A 20,539-nucleotide genomic window follows, 5' to 3' on the forward strand; every position below is an offset into this window, starting at 1 on the left:
TCTAACTCTTTCCCACTTTGCCCCTTACTAATCGTTGTGGAGGCTGCATTTTACTTTTTTTCAGCTAAGGATATTTTATGTATGAACAGACAAATACATGTTTCTGATGCCAGATATTATATATATTTGTAAGATCGCGGGTAAGGAACTGGGACATAATAGCCTTACAAATTATACACTCAAATGTAATTTATCCAGGCTACTACTGGGGTCTCTAAGTATTATAACCAACAGAGTTAATCTATGACAACCTATGACATAATCTATGTAAATCTATGACATTTACATCATAAAGGATAACTACACCCACTAGGTGGACCATATCTCCCTTGGCGGTTACCTAATTTAATTCAACCCAGGGCAGATACTTAGAAATTTAGCTTCAAATAATATACAGTTTTATATTATAGAAAAAGATACTGCAGTGAAAATTAGTTTGATTTACATAAACTACAATGTTGTGTCACCTGTTTGATAAAGAAATAAATGCACCTCATAGAAGCTGTATTGCTTATTATTAGATGATTGCATATGCTCATAATCTGAGCCTTTGAATAGATGGATGATATAATGTTTGAATTTGCTGGCTCTAAATGTTGCATATATGGGAATGCTGGTATTGTCCTCTCTTTGTTATACAAAAAATACACATAAGTGCCATATTAGTGCGTGTTTAATACTAGCAGGAAACATGCACTTCCAAGTCATTTCCCCTCTCATTTCCTCTTCTTTTCCTGTGCTCATCCCCCTGGGATACAACATAGAAAGGTTTGACCTTGTGTGCACACGCAGATAGCAGCAGAATGTGGGGGCTATTATATTAGCTTTCCGGGTCCCCCCCTAGGATGAGATCATCTGGGGGAACCTACCACCTAAGATGCATTGGGCAAAGCTTTTTTTTTTTTTTTTCAAAATTAGGTTTAAAAATAATTTTATTAACCAGGAGAAATATTGTATATCTAATGCTAAAAGTCTGTTGGCTTTTAAGGATACCACTCTCAAATAGTGGGATAGAACTCTTAGATCCCCTTGGTGTTCCTTAAAGCTTCTTTCTAAAGGTTCTCAGTACTTGCCAGAAAGAAAATGTTTTTTATTGTGTGCAGTTTTATTATTGCTATAGGAAGTTGAAGTGATACTAATGGAAAGAGTGAAAAAAAGTTCATACAATGATCATTTTACACATGCAGACTTAATAAATAAAGAAGTTTTAAGACCAGTGGTGATGGAGAAAGTGTAGCAACCTACAGCAACAAATCTTATTTGACTTTTCTGTAGCCAAACTACTGAAATAAGTGGCTACTAACTATTGGTTACTACACTTTATACAGTATATTTTTTTTAGACCTTACTTATTAAACCTATTTGTATTTCTTGTTACTCCCTGTTACACAAACAAAGGCAAGGAACCTCATTCCTCATTTTGAAATCCAATACTTATGTTACTAGTATACATATACTATTATGAGGGGTCAGGGATTACACACTATCTAGCACTAGAACTTTATCTACCATACAGAAAACTTTCTAAAAACAATACCAGCTTTGGTTGATTTCCATGTTGGGTTGTAGATGAACATAAAAAAAGTATTCTTACCTTAAAAAAACTTTGGTCAACTTTTTGTCAATTGGGTTCTCCACTTCTTTCCTCTGTACTGGTACATCAACCAATCCCAAGGGCAGGGGACGCTGGGCATAGATCGCTGATAAACTTCAGTAAGTTTGCCCTCAACTAATGACAATTAGCCAAAGAAAATGCTTCCCACCATTGGTATTATACAGAACAGAGAATGTTTCTATTGGTCGATTGTTGTTAGGGATAGGTACGCTCCCTGCTGTGGGATGCTGTACAATAACTATTGTAAGCTGTGGGTAAGACCATATTTCAGATTTCTCTTTATTACTTTTCCCAGAGATACATAAGGGAGTATGATGAATTATTGCCAAAGCAATGCTGTCACCAGAACAAGTTTGCTCATTGGAAGAGTTCCTCTCCTCTCCTGTTCTGTAACAATGCAATCACTTTGTATTACAACAATCAATGAAAATCTGACAGAGGTTCTAATTGTTCCAAAAATGGATTTTTAAATCATTTAATCTACACAGATAAAAATCCTTTAGACACTTGGTAGCAGGTACTGTGATCTAATATTGCATTATATACAAATTCTGATGTAATATAATCAACAGGAAAGTCCCATTAAAAAGTACACATATCCCTGTGTCAGTTTAATGTCACTTTTCTATTAGTATTCTTTTATTATTTATTACAATTTATTATCTAATAAAATCAGGACAATATTATTTTCCTCACAGAGCCATAATCTTCTTGAAGATTACAATGTATTACCAACAATTAAGCCTTTGTTTTTTCCAGATAAATATAAACATGTGAGCCACAGTTATGAATAATAACACTAATTATGCTCCTATTAATAACAGTATCAAGACGGGAACAGTTAATGTCTATTGTTATAATTGGAAACTTCATTATGCACATTTCTTGGCTGTAATACAATGCAATTCATGAACGCTATGCACAAACACAGAGAGATGCATCACTGTGTAATATATATGTAATCAATATTTTTGATTTTACAGAACCATATTAAAAACTAATAAATTACACAGAGAATGAAGAAATATAAGACCTATTCGCATCTTTTAAAAATATTGCAAATGTTAATCTAGTTTATTCTGTCCACATTTTCTAATAATTCGGATTAGGCTTTTCTATGGTCTGCAAGCACAGCAGGTGGATTTTCAAAGCAGACCTAGACTTTATTTACTAGAGATAATGCAAACTGGCATTGCCAACCTGGTTGTTGTTTAGAATTCTCTGCCTTTTACACATATACATGGTTAACACTGACCCAAGATAAATATGCAGGTGTTCAGCTATTTGCTTGAGACTTAATGATGAGTCTAAAGGCAATCAATGATCAATATTGACCTATGATTTTTACAGCCATCTGTCATTAATCTTTGAACTTGCAGTTTCCACTAAAAGTTAACATACAGCAATCAAGACTTCTCCTTCAGCTTGTGTAATAGTTAAGAACTACAAACTTTCACACTAATTTGGTTTTATGTAGGTTAGATTGTCCAGCTGAGTGATGGAGGTCAGCACAATATCTACAGAACGTCAAGCAGGTGATGCATGTGAAGTGCGTAACCCTGATTATGTCCTCACACTGCATGCACCACTAGCACAAATTAACTTCTAATAATCTACTCTGCCCACAATCTTCCTTCACGACTCTTTCACAGTATGAAAAGCCTTTGTGTTTGCAATTTTTTCCACCATGTACTTTTATACAGATAGAATGTTCTTTTTCATATATAATCAGAGAAAATAAACATTTAATATGTAATAAATAAGTATTAAATATTTATGATTTATGTTGTTTGTGAATTTAAATTTGCTCTTTGCGGTGTTCCTTTTAATTGACTAGGTACTAACCAATTTTGTTGCTATCCTGACAATTATCACATAAGATCATTTCAAAACTAGTCCATTTTTTAGATCGATAGTTAAAAACTTTCCACATTTATTATTCCCCACCTTTTAGATGGTAAGCTTTTCTGGGCAGGGTCCTCTCCTCTTCCTGTGTCACTGTCTATATCTGTCTGTCATTTGCAACTCCTATTTAACCCCCCTAGCGTTCAAATTCTGTCCGTATTTCCATGCAAAAAGCGTTACATGTTTTTTGCATGGAAATTTATTTTTTATTCCAAAACAAAGAAATCTCTGTATAATATATATATATATATATATATATATATATATATAAATAATAATAAAATATATATATATATATTATACATGCCTAAGAATTAAAGGCAGACAATGTAAAATAAATTTCAATGCAAAAAAATGTAATGCTTTTTGCGTGGAAATACGGAGAGAATTAGAACGCTAGTGGGGGCTACAGTAGCTGAATGCAGTACAGCTTTGTACCGCTTTCAGACACTTTTTCCGGACAGAATCATACCGCCAGGGAGGGTAAAGAGAATTTAGTGGTTAGGTACGGTAAGCAGTATACCTACCTAAAGTAATGCGCCTGGGCACACAAACCACGACCAACTCCAGATACCCTTAAATCAGGCTTTATTCAATATCATACAGCACAGCTGGGTTAAGTCCAAAGGGTTAAGTCCAAATAAGCGAAGTACAGGAGGATAAGGCAAATGCAGGTCAAGAACAATCCGAAGTCAGGGCAGGCAGCAAGCAGAATGGTCAGTAACAATCCGAGGTCAGGGCTGGCAGAGTTCAAGCAAGGTGAGTTTCAGACCAGGTCACTAAGGTAATGACAAACAGATAAACTTTAAACCACATAGAGACACACCCAAGCACACTGTGTTAACAGAGGCTATAGCGGGCAATGGGGTGATGGACAGGCTCTCCTTAAATAGCCAGGATGACCAATCACCTTGCGCCACCTGGCACTGTCTGATGGGAGACTGAGTAAATCCCCTGCAGCTGATTGGCCGCAGGGAATTCAAACTAACTATGTCCCGCCCTGGGGCGAAGCAGCCGAGTGCCACGCCCTCGGGGGGTACAAGAGGGACGCATGGTAACACGCGCACCTCTTCCCACAGTACCCCTAGGACGTGCACTACTTTGCACTTGCACAGTGCTGGGAGCAGGAACCACATTCAAAGGGATGCAAGGGCTGCTGCCTGGCTGATCAGTAATTAGTCCAGGGCGGATCCCTCCGCCTGCAGAGACAGACAAGCTGTGAGCAGGGGAGCAGCCTTGGTTATGCTGCTTGCTACTGAGGGGTCTCCCTCTGTGGCTGGGAACCCCAGGGACACCGCAGGCTCGCAGGGCGGGTAAGTTCCTTACACTTAACCATTAAATTCTCACTATGGTATTTGTTTACCCTATTATGGCTGTAATGGCTGTATTATGTAATTATATTGGTATTTATTTTTAATATTGAAACTTGCCAGTAGCTGCAGCATTTCCCAACCTCGGTTTATACTTGAGTCAATCAATTTTTCCTGTTTTCCAAGGTAAAAATAGGTACCCCGGCTTATACTCGGATCGACTTATACTCTAGTATAGAGTATACTGGTGATGTCCATGAGTTCAAGACTACAGGCTGTCATTGCCAGCAAAGGGTTTTCAACCAAGTATTAGAAATGAACATTTTATTTTCAGCTTTTTAATTTGTCCAATTACTTTTGAGCCCCTGAAATTAAGTGATTGTGTTTAAAAAAAGGCTTTAGTTCCTCACATTTTTTTGCAAATCTTTTTTTTGTTCAATCCACTGAATTAAAGCTGAAAGTCTGCAGTTCAACTGCATCTGAGTTGTTTTATTTAAAATTAATTGTGGTAATGTACACAACCAAATTAGAAAAAAGTTGTCTCTGTCCAAATATTTATGAACCTAACTGTAGTATAAAAAGCTCTACCTTTTATCATTAAAAGCATTTATTCAAGTGACTCTGTCTGGGCTAAGAATGTCATTAAAAATGTAATTAATTTGCTGCAGTCAAGAGGAACCTTTTCCTTAATTTTCTTTTGCCCAGTGATCAGACTGTCACAAAGTGGAAATCTACAAAAGTAGCATGATTTGTATTATAGAACTAAGCTCCAGCTGAGGAAGCCATGTGGTTCATTCTGCCAGCTCAATTGAAATATGCCACTCTGGGGAAGATTTCTAGAGACAGTACTGCAGATTTTACTACCACATGATCCTATGTCATAATTCTTAATGTTTTACCAATGATTCACTCTGGTATCATACATAGAGATGGAAACTTTTTTGCATCAACTAAAAATTTAAAGTGCTATACACTAAAATAAACCTGTTAAAAAGTCTGCTCTCATAAACCCTTTGATCACTGACTTGGTACATGTATGAAAATCAGAAAAGTTATAAAAATATCAGAAGTCCCTATATGGGCATTTCAGATCAGTCACTCAATGGGGTCTATTGTTAAAACATTCCCTGATGGAGAATTAATTACTATTAACACATGGACCTGGAAAAATCCCCACCACAGATTGTTTCAACGAATGTCAAATTCACTGCTTTATAAATTGACCCCAACGTATTTAAAGTCAGCGCATGGCAATCCGGAAATTATAATTTTTTAAAAAAGGGTCAGCAATAACAGCGTCCATGTTTCCATCATGACATTTACAGATGGATATGCACCATATTCTTCCAATTTCCAAATCAATTCTCTTATGTTTAATAATACAGACAGATTAATAATCCTTAACAAACACAAATAATCTGAAATGTGGTAATTGCAATGGGTCAGTGCACTTCAGATGCAATCAAATGCTAAATACATTCACTTAATGTGAAGAAACTAAAAATCCCTAAAACCCAGAGCAAAATCAGCCGTGCATTAAACACTATCACATTTACATCACAGATTAGTTTTGAATTAGAAATTCAATTATGGTACTTTCACAAGGGAAAGAGGTAGAACCAAGCAGCCTTGGGAGCCCTAGAGATGTCACAGCTGCTCTTCCCAACCCTTAGGCTTGCTAGCAGCTTCCCCGTCATAGTTTTCCTTTTTTGTAAGCCCCCAAATGCTCCAATATTAGGAAGTTCCACAACTATTAAAAGCTTTTCTCCTTCTTTTTTCATTGTTCATATGAAACCTTCATCCCCATTAATCTGTTCTCCTCCCAGGAGCTAGTGTCACCTCTGTCTGACTTTAAATGTATATGTGCATTATATAAGCTTGAGTAATAATTTATGTACACACCTATGTATATCTGTTTGTAATATATGTATATATATATATATATATATATATACACACACATCTGTGTGTGTGTTTTATCCATTTACACATACAAACTCATACGTGCATACTATTGCTGCAGGTGCCTGCTCCCCCCTACATGCTCTCCTCTCTTTGCTCCCTCACTATATAATTACACAATGATCTCAGGCTCCAAGTGTCTGTTTGCGGGGGCTGTTGATTACAATTTGCATGGACCATTCTCAGAAGGGGCATTTTAGGCTGTCACCCATTCAAAAACTCATGATCCAAACCAAAAAAAAAAAAATCCTTTGTGTGCCTGAACACAGAAGGAGTTAAAACCTCTGTTCACAGTTGAAATGATTCTAATTTCCCCCCCTAACCAATGCAGCCAAGCAGAATTCCATTTTCATAAAGCATTATGTATAAGAAGGCAGGTCTGGTCCATCTGTATATTGCAGCAATATAAACGTATCCCTCAGGAAGTCATTGCTGACAATCTCTAAAGTATTCTGACCTCGTTAAGGGCTGATCTCATAAGTGTTTCCAGCATGTAATTTAATGTGTCGTGTTTCTGTTTGGGATTGGGGATTATTTTTTGCATAAAACAGAATGGGAGAAAATCCTATAGTATAAATAGGATATACAGATAAATCTCCATTCTGCAAACAAAGACATTTCCATAAAATAGCTCTATCCTTGCATATCTGTGATCTCTTCTGGTGAGGCTGTGTTCAGGGTGTTGTGGTTTGAAAATTTAAGACACTTATTTGCTTTTTAACTTTCATTACTGCAAGTAGATAATTTCAATAATTGTAAACTCTGATTTTTTAAAGATTACAAATATTTATTTTTAGCTTTTTATTTTATAATTAGGATTTATTAAAAGTTGCATGCAGACCTCCTGAAACTTGCTCATCTATCATGTTGATTCATTTACTTTGATACTTTCTGTGTCACTAACCTAAAAGAAATATAGATACCAGGAATTCTGACTTACTGCATCATTATTTCAGGTTATTGGTTCAGATAGTATTGAAGACATTGGATCAACATTCCAGAACAGAAGCCTTCAACGTCAGTCATGGACAGTCTGCATCTGCACAATTTTAGTGTTTCTATACCTGACAACTGTAAATTAGGTAAAGGAAGGTTAGAAAATGACCCAATGACTGTTTATATCAAAATATGATCTGTGTGTGTCCCTCAAAGACTAGAGTTGAAAACCCCAGGCTTGGTGGAGGGTCTAAATAATTAGGATTGGTAACTTGTGGCAGGTTGATAATACCTTCAGAAGGCTCATTGGAAAGTCAATATACATAGAGTAAAAGGATAAGAGTGCCAAGCCACAAGTCCAGATATAATTTGTATTTGTCACCATTTGTCACCATACAAAAATCCACGAAAGTTGACAGCCAACGAGTTTTGGGGTTTACACACAAGTATTTTTATATCAGGTATTAGGTTTAGTAATATGGACATGTTAGTAGTTCTGGGGTTTAATTCTTGATATGCTGCTGTAAAAGGTTTGTTTAGTCAGACTGCCAGTCAACCTCACCAAACAAACCTATAACGTCAGATTACTGAGAATTAAACCAAAAGTTTAACCACTCCTCTAGAATATTCCTGCACAATAAAACAAAACCCTGATGAAGAACTTCTGTGTAGGCCCTGAATAGTGTTAGCTGTCAACTGTTGATACATCCATTCATTGTGACAAATAGGAATGATATGAAAACAGATCTATGAATCATCTATGATCTATGTATCATATTTCAGTTCACATGAAATGGATCAACATGAAGGCCAGGCACATGTCCTTTTTAGAAAGGAATCACCAATAGCAACCCACATTTTTCCTAGAACCTGTTTTCTTTAACAAGTTTCATTAAATAAAATATTAGGCAAGGCTAAGGACTAACACTGCCTAAGGGTGCATAAATAAATAAATAAAAAAATCAGAGTAGCAGGTATACATAAAGAATACTGTTGAATAAACATAACAGAAATACAGAATGTAAAAAATAAAGAAACTTTACAAGAACATAATATAAGCAAGGAAATAAGGCCCCGTAACAAGGTGTTGACCTGCAAAGCAAATTAAGTATTCAAGGAGGTTATCAAAAGGGGGAGAGCAGGGAGTGGGGGGAGTAGGGCAGGGGAGGTAAGGTGTGCACTTCAAGTAGGAATCGGGGACGAACAATTGTGAGCAATCCAAGAATCCCAGGTAAATTTAAATGCATGAGGGGTGTCATTGACCATGCAGGTAAGTTTGTCAATCACCATGATCCAGTTGAGTTTAACCATGATCCAGTTGAGTTTTTAATAGGGGACTCATCGATATGGAAGAAGCCTTCCATGCTCTGGCCAGAGTAATTCTTCCCACCAGAAGCATGAACACAGAATTTACAGAATTTTTTGGTGTATTTGGGCAATGGAATATCAATTTTGCTCAGCAGGGCACATTTGGGGCTCTATTTTGGACCAAGTGGTTGAAGCTTAGAATGTTCCTTTCCAGCAATAAGGTCCCCTACACGGAGAAACTTGTGTTGAACCCACCAGCCAAACCTGTGACGTAGTAAGCGTGGAGGAAATTCAGGATTTCCCCAAAGTGGAGCAAGAGGCATATAGGCTGAGGTAATTTTCAGTAGGTGTTTCACTCTATCCCAGACCGACAGAGAGTATGTAAGGAGGGTCAAGGAATTCTGTGCCTAAGATGGCTAGGTATCAACATAAAAGAGGAAATATCTATATCTGCTATGGGAGGAGCTTCAATAGTTACCCATTGAGGTCCCTGGGATAGTAGGGAGGTACGAGATAATTGGGCAATTTAAGCCGCTCCGTGGTATAGCTTAAAATTAGGTAATTTTAACTCATTTTACCTAACTTGACACCCTGCCTGACACTTTTTCTATAACATAGAGAGAATACAAGTAAATGATGATAATAATGATATAAAATAAATAAAATGCTGCCTATAAATTTAACAGTTGGTATTCAGCTTATTACAGGTACTTATTACTGACTGATTTCTCCCCCATAGACATTAGCATCACATGGGGTACCCAGCATAAATTCCTGATGCATGCCTGCTTCTCTTTTTTGTTTCAAAGGTAAACAAGGGTATTGAGTTGAATGACTCAATACACAAAGGGACTTGGCGATGCATGCCTGTTCTGAAATGAAGGAGTACAGTGTGTATGGCCACAGATGGCCGCAGTCCCTGTTTGTTTCAATTCCACTAAAGGCCCCCTATTGTGTAGTCTGCTAACAGTGGAAATAGACGTGAGGCCAAAGCTACACAAGTGCTGAATGTGCTGCTACACCCTGCAATGACATATCCCCTACAATTTAAAGAAATAAATGTGAGAAACCAGATTAGAGCTGCTGGCCAATCCAAAAAGTCAGAATAAAGATGTAATTTTCACAGCATAGGTTAGTCAAGGAATGTTACAATAATGCCTTTCACAGCAACATAATTTTTTCTGTCCTAAAATGCAGGATGGCATGTTGTCCTAAAAGATTTTACTGGAAAAAAAAGAACGCTGTAAAGGATAAAGAAAAGTGAAGGTGTAATCAATAACCCTGTGCCAGATTACTGCAGTCTCTTTATAAGCTGTATGAAAGCTTTTTTTTCTTTTTAGAAACACCTCATTGGTAGGTATGGGCATCAAAGACATCCCTTTAGCTTAATATGCACTTTACAAATGCACTATTACAAGTTGTGTACATCTACTGCCCCTGACTGATAGCTGCTGGAAAATAGTGCCCATTTAGTGGATGAGGGTTGGGAAAAGCAGCAATAAAGACAACTGACTTCAGCAGATTTGCAGTTTTAAATGATAGCAATAGTCATGCTCAGGGGTTAATTTACTGCTACTTTAGCCACTCAAACCATGAGCTAGGGTGCTGCTAAAACCAGTAATGATGCCTAACCTTCCCAACTTAAATTAATGGTACCCAACAGTGCCAGGACATGCCGCTTTTACAGTCCCACCCATATCACAGCATAGGTTATTACAAAGCAGGGCATGTGGCAAAGTTGTGTGTGCACTTGCTTGTAAATTGCAACCTGTATGCAGTCTGTTCTCAATGCATGGAATGGACAGTATGCATGCCCTATGTATGCTAGAGACAACTGTAATAGTGACTGCTGCTTATAGCCCAGCTGAGCCGATTCTTCGGTGGCATCATTTCATCTTTCAAGGAGCCATAATAGAATCTCTCTATAGAGTTGCACCCCTACAAACACCTACAGATGTGGTAGCAGTGACCCAATGCTACCTCCTTGGTCATCCTTGGCCAGCAGGAAGCATTTTAGCAGTGGATACTAGAAAGTTAGTTTGGGGGTCTTTATCAACTTAGGTGAAATATATTGGCAATATCCAAGTGTGTCCTTCCTGTTAGAAATAGTGGGGCACCTACTGCATCTTTGCTGTCTTTCCATGGGTGCTATATAAGGGTCAGCTGATATGTCAGTACAAGGCTGATTGGGTCTCTGCGGACTTGTTTCTGATTGTTTCAGTACAGTTTTGATTGTGTGTGTTTCTATTCTAATTTAAGCAATTCTGTTTTTTTTCTGTTAACACATGTTTAATCCATAAGTGTTTATTTCCCTGCTTCAATGTGGAACAACTCAGTGATATGTGTGGGAAGTCTGTTTCGGGTGGCATCATAAGGTAGTTGGTTTTTGGGAGGTAAAGTGTAAATTCAGTCTTGGCAATGCCCTGATTCATTGTATCTGCTGCCTAAAGCTGTTCTTTCAAGCTGAGCTCCAGGCAAACAAGTAATTACTGGAAAAAGGTTTTATAGATGATTTACTGTTAGCACTCTGAAATATTTGTATTTCTTTCCAGCTAGTCTTGAAAAGATACATTCTACCATAGCTAGCTGGGTGTGCTGCAGTTAAGGAAAAACACTTCGGTCACTGAACCTTCTCCAGCCTCTTGATTGATCATCACTAGCTCTCTTTTTCTGTTGGTTGAACTATTGCAGCTACCCCCTTCTTTACTGGCTTCCAAAATGCTACAAATTTTAATAAAAAAAGAAATATATGTCTGAATTTAAAAGATGGATGTCAAGGACACATAAAACATAAAAAAATGCTATTAGGTAACCAGGAAAACTTAGACAGCATTGTGGTTTAGAGGTTAGCACTCTGGCCTTTACAGCACTGAGTCCCAGGTTTAAATCTCAGCCAGGACACTATCTGCATGGAGTTTGCATGGATTTCCACCAGGTACCCAGGTTTCCTCCCACATTCCATATACATGCAATTAGGGTAATTGGCTCCTCCCAAATTGACCCTAGACTGTATTAAAGACACATGACTATGGACTTTGTACAGCGCTACGTAATATGTTGCCACATTATAAATCTAAACTTTAAGCTCTAAATTAAGACATGTCTCTTTCAGCCATGAACTAAAGGGGATATCAAATTATCTGAGTGTTAATTTGTTGCTGCCACCAGAATAACAGTTAACAGTTTTGTTGTAATCAGCTGTTTCCTAAAGAGAAGCCAACAAAAGCCTCAGCTTTGTGTCAGTCCAAGAACAAGCTCCCAGCCTCAGAGATAATGACAGAAAAAACATGACAGCGACTGTTCTGACAGGACAGCTCCCAGACACTTTTGTGCACCCCTCATGGTCCCCAGGGTACATTGTGACCTTTTAAGCACAGTCATATACCCAGCAGACAGGTAACACTCACTTTATAGAGGTCTTGTAGTAATAATGGGAAACATTAGTTTGTAATCTGTTCTTACACAAGTAGGTTTTTTTGAAAAGACTAGCATGAGGAACCCGTCTCAATACATCATGCGTATAAACACTTAAAAAGATAAGACACTTTGCTTACACATAATCGTTAAAAAGTCCTATGAAATATATGGTATATATATATATATATATATATATATATATATATATATATACAGTCTATAAATATTTGACTTGATCTAGGACAAAGGTAGAACCTAGGACATTCTCTACCTTAGTTTGTAAGCTCATATGGACAGCGCCCTATACTTCTGTTTACTTTATGGAATAATGCATTTGATTTGTTTGTAATTTTCTTTCTTTAATTCTGATTTTTCAGTGCTGTATATAGTATGGTAGATTTCATTCAAATGAAAAATAATTGTTTAGAAAGAATGGAAATTTTCCGGTACGGTGCTTGTTAAATAAATATATTTATTTATATCATAGTAGTATATTAATACTACAATAATACCAGGATTAACATAATAAAAAAATAATAATAAAAAAATAAATATTATTAATAAAAAAAATGAAATAGTAATTTTTTTTTAGTGCTGTTTTTCCACTCTTTGAGTGTTTTTTTTTTTTTTGTTTTTGTTTTTTTTGCATTCGTCCAAAGACTTTAGGATTCCTTCAATCACCAGACAGTAGTTCAGATAGTAAATATTAACCACATTTCATTTAATGTGACTTTCTGGTTCCCTGATATTTACTTATATTTCAATTACTCCAGCTTTAAAATAAATTCAACAAAACCTACCCAGCATCTCAAATAAAGGTAATATTATGGTCAATTGGCTCCCCAGGCAAGAGGTGTACTACAGCATGTACATCAATTAACAGGATTTCACTTTACAGACACCTTAATAAAGGAACTGGAATTTTCTATAGGAATCTCCCCCACCCCACTATCATTCCTAGATGTTGTCTACATGTTGAGGCTTTGTACCAACATCCTAAAACTCCTACAGGGCTCCATACTCCTTATTACAGCAATTTAATGTAAGAAATGTAAGCTACGTATGCAGCTTCCCAAGCAGAACATTATGCAGACAGCCAGTACTTGGTCCTCTGTACTGCTGCTCCCCAGGAACAGCTGCATGGTTTTCTATGACTATATATTTATCATCCTCTCTTACATTAACCATTAAATATTTAGAGTGGGTTAGGATATGATGTGTTCAGAGTCTAATATCACCTTTTTATTTATATATGGTAGCTTCAATGGAAAGATTAAGTTTTGGAACCTGTCAGTTAACCTGTCCTGATCATCTTGTCCTCATTCATACAGAACCTGATGACAGAATCAAACCTCTGTGGAGATGGGACTATGATACACTTTTTCTGAATTGTTTGGAATACAGAATTTTATTTACATTGTGGCTTGGACAGCATGGGAACCACCATGGTGAAATTTGGTATGATTGTGCATTAACACTTATACACTTATCTAATTTCTAAAGAATTGTGAAGTCTTTAGGCATATTAATTTTGTGGGAAGAATGATTCTGGCCTCGCTGGGTACATTGGGTACATTGGGCCAGTTTAACATGGAGAACCCCTTCAAATAGCTTTCAGGTTCCCAAGGAGCTCCCACTATAATTAGTACATTCACAATTCACAGTACATTAATGTGGTGATTATTAGGAAGAATGTGTCCTACACTGTTAGCCAAAGAGATTACTTGCCCATTGTATCACATCCCCAAAAGTGGAACACATGATTTTGAGAACAACTAAATTGGATCAATTTAATTTATATTGCAATGCAATCATGTAATGCAGTCTACTTGTGAGAAGTATGCTTGTATATTTTTAATAAGTCTATTATACTTTGGGATATACAGTACACAAATATGTGAGTTTACTTTAATTTTAATTATTATGGATACATGTGATATTTGTCAATGTTTAGTAGATGTAGATACCATTTGGAAAAACTCCACATTTGTTGTTTTGTACTGCTATTCCCAATGTGCCTGCTAATACATTGCACCTGGGCAAGCTGCTAAATGCCAAGATTATCATCTGTTTGCATAGATAGACAAACATGGTTTCATCTTGATTGTAAAGCATCCCTGTTGAACAACTCCAAGAAACCATTTACACCTTCATCTCTTTCCTAGAAATCCATATTTCAAGATAGTGACCTCTTCTTGTTGGTGATCTAAAACTCTAATCAGGCAGCGTTGGGAAGCCTTCAAGGAAGCTCACTGCAAATCTGTAATGCTGGCAGTGTCTTTTGGTAGATCTCTGGCTAAAGTATTTACAAATTGTAGTTAAAACAAACCATCAAAACGTAAGTGATCAATCAAATCCCCTTTTCTTAGGTCCGTATAACTAAGCAAAATATTTTGGTGTACATAGCCTACTGTTAATACAAAGACTTTGTTCATTTGTCAGGCTCTAGTAATTTGGACTTATGTTAACATTGCACCCTACACGTGTTTTATTCTTTTTCCTCACAGGGTGGATCCATGCCCTTACATTCCTGGGCACTGGCAAGGCTCATATAGACCTTAGCAGCAAATAGGGTCAAGTATGTTCAATATCACACTTTGTTTATGGAATTAAATCCCAGCAGTGACACATTGTAACCAAGCCAGCACAATTCTACTCAACACTACAACATTCTGTGCTAATCCAGCGTTCATTTCTTAGAACACAGCAGCTTCACCTCCAGAAAATGATACAGAACTATCAAAAGCCAACATTAAGGGTACATATTAAATACAACACTTTAGAAGGGATTCTGAACTATACAAATAGTGAATGATGTCCATCAGTTAGTAGTTGTACAGAAATATAGATAATCACATGAAGCAGAGTACATGAAGGTTAATAAATATTTTTTTCCAAATAACTATTAATGCTTATGTAGCAAAGTTCTCATGCTGCAGTTTCATAATGCACTGTATTGTTGCCACACTATACCTATATTATTCACTGTAATAAACATACAAATATATGCAGAAATATACACACACAAACACACCTACAAACCAAACACACGTGGTAACAGTAGGCCAATTTGTTTTTATTTGCATTTCTGGAACCCTAATAATGGAGGCATGTCAACAGAAAATGAATACGTTATTACCTTGAATGTGAACAGATTAGGCCCTGTTTGGACTTGTGGGTAAAAATTGCCCAGTTAGCTGCTAGCAGCGTTACTAGCTGGAATTGCTGCTATGTGCCCCGAACAAGCAAACCACACCACAAGTCAAATGCCCCTGCATTTGCAGCGCAATTGTTCATCCAAAGGGGGGAAAGAAACCACAAAGCAGGAAGCAACCCCAATGCAATCCCACTATAAATGCAACTGTGTGCAAATGTTTGCAAAAAGTGGTTCCCAACTGTTCCCATACAGTTCAATGGGAGTGGTTGGAACGTGGTTTAGAATGCGGTATGTACAATGCTTGATATCCCCAAGATTTTTTTTTTTGGAGTATTAGGTGGTTCCCTGGTCCTTGATTCATACTCTTACAGTAATTGTAAAATTAGACAACCAATCCAGTTGAAAATAGTAGCTACTTAAATATCAGAAATCAAGTTTGGAAGGCTGGTAAACTGTAGTGCCTTCCTTATGATCCAGCATTTATATTTTGATTAAAGGTGTTACTGAAATAATATTTCTAATTGACAAGTCCACTTCTAATATTTTTTTATATTACTGTTATATTAATATTTTAATTAATTGGTGGTTCCCCAAGCATCACATAAAGTGGACCTATACTGTCCATAGTTTGGTTCAAAGTAACTTACCGAGAACCATAGAAAAAAAGGTATGAAAACAAAAATGGGAAATACCTTAATACTCGAATCTTAGACAGTTTTGCCTCTTTCACAAGTGACCAATGCTGGTCCGTCTTTATTTTTGATAGTGGAGAACTGATGTATTTAAATTTGTCCTAGAAACTAAAGAAAATGATAATTTATTATGTGCAGCATACAGTCTTACTATTAAGTTCATTAGTAAAGATGAATGAGTTCAATACTAACACAACAAACACATTTTATATTTGTCAAACTATAACAAAATAATATTATAAATGTTGTTTCTTTTTTTAAACCAATAGCCGAGATATTTGCTTTGCATTTCAATTTATCTAACATACTGTAGGAAAATACTTTTGTTATATTGCATATATTGCAAACTGAACTTTAACTGTAAAATGCAAGGGTTTAATATGTGTGAGTACGCTTTGACAATAGTTATCCAAACTATTTATTATTTTTGATTTTTTTAAATAAGGCTTTTATTACATTTTTCGTTTGATAAAAACATAGAAACACTTACACTGCATCACAAAAAAAAAAAAATAAATATATATATATATATATATATATATATGTATTGTCTGCTACTTGGTCTAATTCATGAGTTCTATACTAAATCAAGCGTGCTGAATTCAAATCTGTAGTCAGATTCTGCCTAGGACAGGATCTTAAGGTTATTACGCGTATAGACACAATTAGCTACACTCTCCCATTTTGCAGTTACTATGTAATCTCTATACATAACTAACTTTTGCCTCATAGTTCCATGACATTACAAAAACGTAGTTTTATGTTGCAACATGTACAATTACACATAATTCACCTGAGTCCTTGTACAACACACATGGACACTTCAGAAGTGTTTCAGGCACTTGTTTTTTTTGTGGCTCTCCACTGCCTCCCGTTGCAGAAACCAGCAGTGGTCGCCCATCATGTTGGGGTTGCACTGGCCTTGATATCTTGTTTCCATAACAGAAATGTCCTGGTGGAACCTCTCCCCTTGTTCATCACTCACATCACCCAAATTTTGTGGGAAGAAGTCCAGATGATAATGTAAGAAAATAATTTTAGGTGACATTCAGCATTCGGCATGGTATGCTTTTAGCATGTTGTTCACAAGTTCAGCATAGTTTTCAGCTTGCTGGTTGCCCAGAAAGTTTTGTGCAACTAGCACAAATGAATCCCAAGCAGCAAGTTTAAATGAGTTGAGTTTGTCTCTGAATGTGGCATCACGCATTAAATTGCGGATTTGGGGACCAACAAAAATGCCTGCTTTCACTTTAGCAAGCATCTGTTATAAATTTTCCAAACTGGTCCTTCAGATACTGAAAACCCATACCATCACGATCCATTGCAACAACAAAGTTTAATATGAAGTGGCGGAAGGTAAACTTTAGGTGGATCAATGGGTGATGCTTCACAATGTACTGGCCAACAGTGTGTTCAGGTCTGGGTGGCCATTCTTTCACTTTGTAATGGTTGCTGTCATCACCACTGTTCCACAGGCACAGAAAGTACATACATTTTGTATATCCCAATTGCGGTCCAAGAAGGAGTGCCACCAAATTCAGGCCACCACAAACGTCCCACTTGTGTTCTGAATAGTTATTAAATTTCAAAATGACCTCCATGGATTCGTATGTCTCTTTCATTCCCTCGGCATGAGCAAGAGGGACAAAAGGTTTTTCATTACCTTTATGCAGCAACACAGCTTTCTAACTTGCTTTGCTCAAATCCATAAACAATCTCCACGGCTCTGCTATGTATTCGCAACCTAACCCCATCATCAGACCACTCACGTCGGTACAGAAACAAACGTCGTTTTCCAGCTTGTAATAACCTGCAAACTTTGTGTGACGATCACAAAACTGTGAAGTTGTCAATCCTTTTTGTAGCTAATTCCACTCCTTTAATCTGGAGGCTAACAGTTCAGACTTCTCTTTTGACAAAGACAGGTTCCTTACTAGATCATCCTAATGTAATTGGTTTATTCAATGTGGCTTACGCTCTTGAAATTGGGGTTTATAACATTCATTAACATCTACATCATCCTCCTGTTCCTCATCCGACATGTCATTGTCAGTAACAGATATAGGAGGGACTGTCACCTGGATTCTTTACATTATGTGGCACTGGCTTCAGAGCAGATTCACAATCAGCATAGACGATTTTTTAGTCTTCTTCGAAAACACAGCAATTTTACTCATACAGAAGTAGCAGTCCGAGTGATGGACTTTTGGCTCACGCCAAACCATAGGGACAGCAAAAGGCATTTAACCATCCTTTTCCCATTCAACCATTGTGTTAGGCCAACGTAACACACCTGACAGCAGATATGAGGTGCCCAGCTTTTATACTGATCTCCAACTTCACATCAAAAGTAATACTTGTAAGCAAATCTTACCCTCTTAGTTAGGTTCCTGCGTTGATCACACGGGCTTATTTGCCACAATTGTAGCAAAAATTGTCTAGTTTATTAACACAGCTGCACCTATTCATCTTTAGCTCAAAACAGATTCACTTTGGCCTAGCTGTACTGCCCAATAAGATAGTTTCGCACTAGAGACAAGCCCGGGGTTCATTTTGCCTTATATACCTATTTCTGATGTCAGCTCACTGACTTGCCCAGACATGCCCAGCCGCTGCTGGAACATGCATGCCACCAGGGGACATGATTCAGTTGACGCTGCAGCAGCAGACATAGTGGTAGCTGCAACTGTTATAATGTTCCCATGTAAAAATACATTAGCCAATTACTGACCATTTGAACAGCTTTAGCAAACCTATAACCTAAAATCTGTACATGATAGACAAATTCTGAGTTCTGATACAGAATCAGCACACTCAATATCATGTAAATCACGTGTTATTCCTAGTAGCAAAATCGTTGTTGTGCAGTGTTATTAGAAGTTAAATTGTAAAATAATTCAATAAAATATATTAGACTAATGCAGTTTTTTTCAGGAGTATATTATGATCAGAAGCTACATAGACCAGTCTGGATGGACGCAAGTTAACTTTAGAAGAACTTTACCCAACAGATAACTGCAAGTATCTCTAGATTCTAAAAATGAACCATCCTGATCAAATAAAAAAAAAAAAAAAAAAGAAATAATGTTTGACAATTTTTATTTTTTTAACCAAGCAGATTTTAGTGACCCTTGGCAGGCATTCATCTACCAAGAGTGGCTTTGTTTTCAATGTTTTTGAAAACAGGTAACATCATTTATGTATTTTGAAATTGAGATTTAGATATATAAAACAAGACATTCTTTATAGCTAGCATTTTTTGGGTCTAAATAAATGTGTTGCAGCCTTACTGGCAAGAAGAACTAATCTAGGCAGTGGGGAACTTCATCTTGACTATAGTAGGAAGGATGTGCCATTTTTTTTTACCAAGTTGGAGATATGATAGGAAACATCTACCTTGGTGAAACCCACTTTGTCTTACTGTAGCTATGGCACTGGACTTTTAATAAATAAATAAAAATTATTATTAATTTTTTTTATTTCTGTAATTTAGTAGTGTTGCTGTCTGTGCCACGACTTTGCCAAGAAGCATATAATTTAAGATTCCATTGCATTTTCTTTTGTAAGTACCCCACTCCAGGAGGACTGGCATTCCAGGCTCTGAAAAATACCTATCTCCATTCTTCATGCAAATGATTGAGCAGAGAACCACTTGTCTTATGTCTTAAGTCTGTAAGTTATTTCTTAAGTATTAAGGTATGTATAAAATAAGTTATAGTAAGCTGCAAATGTTTTGTACTGGACCCTACTATTTTTTCCTTTTTTTTCTAACAACAAAGGATTGCATAAAATAGATAACATAAGCACTTTCTCTGCCCCATGCAGATCCCATCCTTCTCTATATCCAAATATTAATAAAAAAAAAAAAATTGAACTGTACTGTCTGACATTGTAAAAATCTCAACTCTTTGATTGTTAAATTTACTTTTTTGTGATTTCCCTACATTTCACTGTACTTGATGTAAATCCCTTTGAAAATCAATAAAATGTTTGAAAAACAAATAAAATATTGAGGAATCTGTGGGCTTATAGTGAAACTTCTAGAGGCAGCAGATAGATGTTGGGGAGCTTTAATTTTTGGGGAACAGCATGGTGCAATGCCTTTAGTTCCTTGGTTAATCCTGGTTGTAAACCACAAGCCTCTGTCCTAAATATTAAGAACATTAAACATATTGAAAAAGTGAGTGAATAAGTGTGAATGTTTTGGTAATTTTAATAGAGGTTGTTCAGAGAGTAC

General features: G+C 36.6%; 1 protein-coding gene across 3 annotated transcripts in view; it reads right to left on the reverse strand.

Annotated features, from left to right (window-relative positions):
- CHRM1 (cholinergic receptor muscarinic 1) overlaps positions 1-20,539 on the reverse strand; it is a 175,987-nt gene that overhangs the window by 140,741 nt on the left and 14,707 nt on the right. For 2 of the 3 annotated variants that reach the window (XM_072421415.1, XM_072421416.1), the window contains exon 2: positions 16,303-16,410. The exons of the other annotated variant lie outside the window; for it this stretch is intronic. The gene's annotated coding sequence lies outside the window, so the exon portion shown is untranslated. The remainder of the gene's footprint in view (positions 1-16,302; positions 16,411-20,539) is intronic. 3 annotated transcript variants of the gene reach the window in all.

This window comes from Pyxicephalus adspersus, chromosome 9 (assembly GCF_032062135.1).
Source record: "Pyxicephalus adspersus chromosome 9, UCB_Pads_2.0, whole genome shotgun sequence".
Classification (NCBI taxonomy): domain Eukaryota; kingdom Metazoa; phylum Chordata; class Amphibia; order Anura; family Pyxicephalidae; genus Pyxicephalus; species Pyxicephalus adspersus.